Source organism: Schistocerca piceifrons, chromosome 6 (assembly GCF_021461385.2).
Source record: "Schistocerca piceifrons isolate TAMUIC-IGC-003096 chromosome 6, iqSchPice1.1, whole genome shotgun sequence".
In the NCBI taxonomy this organism is placed as follows: domain Eukaryota; kingdom Metazoa; phylum Arthropoda; class Insecta; order Orthoptera; family Acrididae; genus Schistocerca; species Schistocerca piceifrons.
This window is the reverse complement of record NC_060143.1, coordinates 428,088,716-428,096,732: the sequence shown is the minus strand read 5'-3', so window position 1 is coordinate 428,096,732 and position 8,017 is coordinate 428,088,716. Positions and strand designations below refer to the sequence as shown.

Genomic DNA, 8,017 nt, shown 5'->3' with positions numbered 1-8,017 from the left:
ATCACACACATCCATGCCCGAGGCAGGATTCGAACCGGCGCCCATAGCGGTCACGCGGCTCCAGACTGTAGCGCCTAGAACCGCACGGCCACTCCGGCCGATTGGCCAGTGATGGAAGCATTTCCGAAACGACTAAGTTTGTAAACTATATACTTATATCGATATGGTGTCTGTTCTTTCGGACATATAGTTCTGGCAATACCGGCCATGACCTTCCTCTTCTGTGAGGATGCACACATATTACCCGAAATCTTACGGGACTTGGTAAGAATGGCTTCCACGAGTAATGAGTGTGTTGGGTATGGACACTATGACAGTAGCGTGTGGACATACATGGTGAGAATGTGGGTCTCGAGAGAGGCGTGCGCGAGATAGTCCCTGCAGTCGCACTCCCTTTTGTGCCCTCGGTGGCTCAGATGGATAGAGCGTCTGCCATGTAAGCAGGAGATCCCGGGTTCGAGTCCCGTTCGGGGCACACATTTTCGCCTGTCCCCGTTGATATATATCAACGCCCATCAGCAGCTGAAGGTATTAATATATAATTATAAGTTTGTAAACTGTTCGATTGCCTCTGTGGTTATAGAATACCGTGCATGCCAAGGTGGCGCTATCCCCAGCCGGCGCCAAGGAAACTGTGATGCACCACGGGCCTTGGATCACAGTTTATTCAGCTTCCATCATTATTGTAGATAAAGATAAGACTTAAATGTCTCGAGGAAAATTTAATTATGTGGTCTATTAAGAAATAGTATACAAATGAACAGATAGTGGCCTTGCAGCAGTGGTAAAACTGTTTCCCCTCAGGCTATCGGGCTTGGTTAGCAATTTGATGGGTGACGGTCGGGTTCTGCCGAGCACGTTTTGCAACTGGGGCGAACTCACCCCTTGCGAGGCTACTTGACTTGAGGAGCTACCTCACAGAGAATTAGCGGCTCCGGTCACGAAAACGGACAACGACTACATGCCCCTCTGTATCCGCATCCAGTGACGCCCTTGTGCTTAGTTGGACACGGAGATCGGTCGTCTTCTCATGTCTGTTCGGACGGAGTATTGCTTGCAGTAGTTGAGCACTTTTCTCTGTACTGTATTGATGTTTATGAATGTTCTGTACAGGAGTTGCTTGCAGTAGTTGAGAAATTTTCTCTGTAGTGCGTTGTTCATAACGAACGAACAACACAAAGAAGACAAACGTTCTCAACTACTGCAAACAACTCCTGTACAGAACAGAAAGAGTATGGCTCATGGAAAATTTTTACTTGGAATTGAATACTTCTTCTTCTTCTTCACTTCATGTTTTAGATAAATTGCCTGTTAGGGCACTTCATCTCTCTGGTGGTCTTCCTACATTTCTTCTTCCAGTGCATTTATAACTGAGAGCCTTTACCTCACGGTAAAGGCTCTCAGGTCTACATGTTTCTTCCACTTCTCCCATTTTTCTTTATGTTTTCGTTTAGGTTATATATTTCTAAATCATTCCGTATGTCGTCATCTGTTTTTCGATCTTACCTTCTACATCCTTCTACTCTTCTTGTAAATCTTGTTTCTTAAACCTGTATCAACTATCTTAACGTCTTGTTGCTGCTCATGATTCACTTCCAAAAGTAGGGGTTGGTACGGTTATCATTTTGTAAAATTCAGCTGGATTTCTTTTCTGTCTTTATTCTGCATACTTTTTACGATGGTTCTATATATGAAAGTAAATTTCCTTAATTTTTGGTCCACGTCATGTTTATATTAGTAAGTAATGTCACTTCATCGATATTCAAAATATTTTACTTCCTCCAAGATTTTATTTTTCAAAACTATTTCAGATATTACTTGCTGTCTGTGATACGCCCGCTAAACCCGCTGGGCAGAACAGGTAATTAGGATTGTGGAAAGAGCCAAATAAGGTTGGGATCAGTTTCACCTTCTAATTGTAATTTATTGTAATTTAATAACAGTTTTACAACCAACGCGTCACGTAGCCGGATCTTTACCGAATGCAACTATTTCACGGCTGAAGACCTCCAAATAAGATATTTTAACAAATTAAGATAAAAATTCAATTAAGACAGCAATAAAGTAATTAAAAAATATCACAGCAGGGTAGATAGAACAAACTTATGCAAGGTCCAATACCAAAGGCTGAAGGCAACAATTAAGTTTCAAAATTTTAAAATATATTACGATAATCTTTTCAAAGCAGAAGGCTGCAATGTCTCAGCTTGAAAGATAAATTAAAGAATTAATTTTGCAAAATTTTTAAGAAAAAAGGAAAAACCATAAGCCTTAAATTTTAAGTAGCTAAAAACAGACAATTAAACACCGGTGGCACTCAGATGCCTCCAGGGAGGTCGGTCTGCCCTCTTTCGCTTAGGCAAGACATGTGGTGAGCCCAACTACACTTGATCCGTCGGAACCCAACCAAGGGACAGCCACAGACCGACCGACAAAACGACTTGCTTGCCACCAATCAGTACATGAGAACTCAAACACAAAATGTGACCGACTTAATTATCCACAATAAAAAAAAACAACACTTTGTGTTGCTCACAGGAAAACCTCCCCAACAGCAAACCATCGAAACGAAGCACAACATGAATGGACGAGACACCACTCAACTTTGACGTCCTGGATCGGTGAAACACGAAGCTCGTAGCGATCGGACAGCTCCACACACGCTCAGACACTGCGAAGGGGCTGCCAACGGACACAGCCGACTGCACCGCGTGGAGATAACTTCCCTCGTCCACAACAGTCTGCTCTGAAATGTGATCTCTCTCGTTTTGTCTATCGACAATGTTGGGTTTTAATCTGAGACTAGCAGTTGCAACTTATAAACTCCCACCCAAAGGTCTTCTTGATTCTCTGTAACCAGAGTTAGATAATCTGCATGTAAAATCACAGTCTAGTGTCTCGATTTCTATTTGCTGATAACTAATATATATATGTGTATTTGTGTGTTGGGGAAATTCAGCCTTGTCGTAAATCTATGTTTGCGTTCATTGGCTCTTTGTTGTTATATTTCCGAGTCTATAACAATTTCGGTGTTTGTTTACAGACTCTTATAAGAAATGATGAGGTTTGATGGATAACTTCGTTCAGCCACGATATTCCATAACATTCCTCGACTCACTCCTAAGAACAGAATTTTTTTCAGTCATCTGTCACGTTTATTGGCAGATCTCTGATATATAGGTTGCCTGTCCTAAGAATTGTCTTGCGAATTCACTGCGATGCTTCGTTTCTGCGACGAGTAGCCGGAGTCAGCCCCGATGTATACTGCTCATCATGCATTTCATCCGACGCTCAGTGTCTACTGAAAGTGTCATTGGTTTGCCGTTAGAAACAAAACGATTTTTAAAGTGGAATTTTACGCACCTGTACGACAAAGCAGTGGTTATTAGTCTAATGCAATATTCGTTTTATCGCTATATGTTCACGGGGATAGTCAGACGCGGAAAACAACTAGGGATAGCGGCGATTGCACTGTCCTGGCCCGCGATGACAGCTACCGCCATACAGGAGGGCTACTCAGTCGCTCCTGGAATACTGATGGTTCTTCATGTTTTAGATATACAAGGTGGTCAGAAATGGTCGAAAAAACTTGTAAAGGTGTTGCAGGGTAGGATCTATTGAGAAATAACTGTTAATAAAAAATTTGATACCTTGCGCTATTTGCGAGTTAATTAACATTGAAGTTAGCCAATAAGGTCGTTGCGGGCGCAAGTTATAGGTCCCTTCAGTTTCAAAAAGTGTCAGCTGATCTCAGTGCGTAGGTGATAGCGCACGGGTTTTGCTCAGCCTTTTCCCCAGCTTCGGTTCGTACTACAGTCCAATGTGTCACTCTGTTGTTCAGTTTTGGGGAAAGCAAACGGAGAATATATTTAGCGACACCGCCTCTGGCGGGCCGCTAAAGCTTTCACATGCAATGACCTAAACCGTTCAACCTATCGAGTTATATCTCTGCAAACCCTACTCTGCAATACCCTTAAAAGCTTGCCAGACTCATATCGATACATATCGATAAGACAAATATGGCGCTAGACTAATTTGAGACCGCTCTGTTGAATGGGCATGTAAAATTCCGCTTTAAATACCAGTGTCCTGGTTGTCGCTTATCACATGTACCCTGTAGGATTTGCAATTTGACTGACTGTTTGCTACTCATCACACTATCAGATGTTTTTAGCGATGTAACACCATTTTATCGACTCCGTAACAAAGGACACTACAGTCCGATTCTTATTTTGACGTTGGCTTACCAATAATTTGAGCCTATTTCAATTCTGAAGATGACAGTTTCAACTGCTGTAACCAATAAAGAAAAGCAAATTTCTTGTGCAGCTGACGACTGGTTTTATGTCTTTGTTGAAAAACCATTTTGTTTGTAACGGGAAATATTGTTTCAGTCGACGCAGGGCGTCGAAAGAAAGATGTGATGAGCAGTACCTGTTTGGGCTTAATCGAGCTACTCGTTGCAAAACCGCCCGTGAATATACGACCTGTTACTATCAGGAGGGGTACACGATATAACAAAAAAAGGGATGGACCTAGAACAGAACCTTATAGCACCTACCCACTCCCCCCAAACTCTCCCCGGCCCCAACCACACGCCCTCCACCCTCGCTTTTCGTTATTTGTTGATACTTACTGATAACATCCTGCTTTCAAGAATTGAAGTGAACCATTGTAAACATTGTTGAGCTTTTTACATTATCTCATAATGTTACAGCACTTGTAAAAGTATTGCAAGACAAACAAAAATACTTCCGTTAGATGAAATATCTAATGTTCTCGAGTTGTAGATAGTAATTTATTTATTTAACTGTATGGATAGCCTCACCTTATCCTGCGTCGGGCAGATCGTTCGCCTGGTGCTGGTCATTCAATTTGACTCCACTTTGGCGACCTACAGTCGATGAGGATGATACGATGATGATGAGGACAGCACAACACCCAGTCCCTGTGCGGAGAAAATTCCCCGACCCAGCCGGGAATCGAACCGGGGCCCAGAGGATTGACAATCCGTCACGCTGACCATTTTCCTTTTTTTAATCTCATTTTGTTCTATATTGTTCGTTGAATTTGATCAGGGCGGACATCCGATGACACCCATTTAGGTTCTCCGTTGATCTGTTCACTCAGTTTTTTGTTGCAGAAGGTAGCTAACCCTCTGACCGAACACGCTAAGCTACCGTGCCGGCAACCATTCAGCCAAAGGGGGCGGACCGCTGTAGATAATGAAGATTTATTTCATCAACAGCGCTTGTTGGTCCCGAAATACAGCGTTTCCTTTTTCTTTCAGATGTTTCTGTAATTTCTGGTAGGTGTTTCAGGTAAGAATAGTCAGTTTCAACACAAGTTTACAGGTGTTTCCTATACGTGTGAGGAGAGTAGGGGACGGACAGTGCTGGTATCGTTTTGCACGTATCATCCCCTGCTCCAGTGAGTGTGGATTCAGATGGAAACGTACAGCGGCTGTCAATGTCCGCAGCAAGGCGGGAAGGGTGGTGTCTGTCGCCAGCGACGAGAGTGACAAGCAGCCACCTCGCTACGCCACTGTTTCCCCTTCGCTGCTGTCAATACGCGCCCAGCGCATCAGCAGCTGCCTGCCCGTGTAGCATACCCGCATACCTGCCCACGCTGCAACACGGCTCCACGGCAGAAGCAGGCGAGCCCTGGATACTAGCACCGTATCAACACCCTCCCTATTGACAAGCCGCTGACACGCGGTGATGCTTAATCTGTAGTTACGTCGTTCGAGTCGTGGGGACGGAAAGAATAAGCACTGAAAAAAAATTAACTGGTTTAGCGCTCTGAGGGCTACCAACAAACTTAATGATATACACACACAGGGTGAGTCACCTAACATTACCGCTGGATATATTTCGTAAACCACATCAAATACTCACGAATCGATTCCACAGACCGAACGTGAGGAGAGGGGCTAGTGTAATTGGTTAATACAAACCATAAAAAAATGCACGGAAGTATGTTTTTTAACACAAACCTACGTTTTTTTAAATGGAACCCCGTTAGTTTTGTTAACACATCTGAACATATAAACAAATACGTAATCAGTGCCGTTTGTTGCATTGTAAAATGTTAATTACATCCGGAGATATTGTAACCTAAAGTTGACGCTTGAGTACCACTCCTCCGCTGTTCGATCGAGTGTATCGGAGAGCACCGAATTACGTAGGGATCCAGAGGGAACGGTGATGGACCTTAGGTACAGAAGAGACAGGAACAGCACATTACGTCCACATGCTAACACCTTTTTATTGGCCTTTTTCACTGACGCAAATGTACATTACCATGAGGGGTGGTACACGTACACACGTGGTTTCCGTTTTCAATTACGGAGTGGAGTAGAGTGTGTCCCGACATGTCAGGCCAATAGATGTTCAATGTGGTGGCCATCATTTGCTGCGCAAAATTGCAATCTCTGGCGTAATGAATGTCGTACACGCCGCAGTACATCTGGTGTAATGTCGCAGCAGGCTGCCACAATACGTTGCTTCATATCCTTTGGGGTTGTAGGCACATCACGGTACACATTATCCTTTAACGTACCCCACAGAAAGAAGTCCTGAGGTGTAAGATCAGGAGAAAGGGGTGGCCAATTTATGCGTTCTCCACGTCCTGTGAAACGCCCGTCGAACATCCTGTCAGGGGTCAGCCTAGTGTTAATTGCGGAATGTGCAGGTGCACCATCATGCTGATACCACATACGTCGACGCGTTTCCAGTGGGACATTTTCGAGCAATGTTGGCAGATCATTCTGTAGAAACGCGATGTATGTTGCAGCTGTTTTGGGCCCCTGCAATGAAGTGAGGACCAATGAGGTGGTCGCCAATGATTCCGCACCATACATTAACAGTCCACGATCGCTGTCGCTCTACCTGCCTGAGCCAGCGAGGATTGTCCACGGACCAGTAATGCATGTTCCGTAGATTCACTGCCCCGTGGTTTGTGAAACCCGCTTCATCGGTAAACAGGTAGAACTGCAACGCATTCTCTGTTAATGCCCATTGACAGAATTGCACTCGATGATTAAAGTCATCACCATGTAATTGCTGATGTAGCGACACATGAAACGGGTGAAAGCGGTGACGATGCAGTATGCGCATGACACTACTTTGACTCAGTCCACCGGCTCTCGCAATGTCCCGTGTACTCATGTGTGGGTTCATGGCAACAGCAGCTAACACACCAACTGCACCCGCTTCTCTTGTGACGGGCCTGTTACGGACCAGTTTGCGTGCTACGACCATACCTGCTCATACAGTTGGCGGTAGATGTTTTGCAATGTGCGGCACGTTGGATGCTCTCTGTCCGGGTACCGTTCTGCATACACCCTGCAGGCTTCAGCTGCATGTCGTCGACACTCGCCATAGATGAGTATCATTTCCGCCTTTTCAGAGTTCGAATACACCATGGTCACAGTTCCTACAACACCACACTATCACAGACGTCTGGTAACACGGTGTACTACAGTTGGTCTGCGTGCGGAGACGAATGCAGAATAGCAATAGCAGCAAGCGCTACATGCGGACACTGCGACAGCTAGACCAAACCACAACAGTGCACTACAGCCACACTCGTAAACACGGTCGTCATCGTAAACATGTCCCCGCAGATGCTGCTCGCCGACCGTGGCCCGTGTTTGTTACAACACGCAACTGAACGGCGGAGGTTTCAAGCGTCAACCTTAGGAACAATATCTGGGGATGTAATTAACAATTTACAATGCAACAAAAGGCACTGATTACGTATTTTTTTATATGTTCAGATGTGCTAACAAAACTAACGTGGTTCCATTTAAAAAAACGTAGGTTTGTGTTAAAAAACATACGTCCGTGGATTTTTGTATGGTTTGTATTAAACAATTACACTAGCCCCTCTCCTCACGTTCGGTCTGTGGAATCGGTTCGTCAGTATTTGATGTGGTTTACGAAATATATCCAGCGGTAACGTTAGGTGACTCACCCTGTATACATATGTTGTTCTTGTTGTGGTCTACAGTCCT

At 44.4% G+C, this 8,017-nt stretch overlaps 1 non-coding gene across 1 annotated transcript; it reads left to right on the top strand.

Moving 5' to 3' along the window:
* The first annotated feature begins 400 nt into the window (after positions 1-400).
* On the top strand, positions 401-475 carry Trnat-ugu. The gene has a single exon. It is a non-coding gene; the product is annotated as a tRNA-Thr (tRNA).
* The last annotated feature ends 7,542 nt before the right edge of the window (positions 476-8,017 follow it).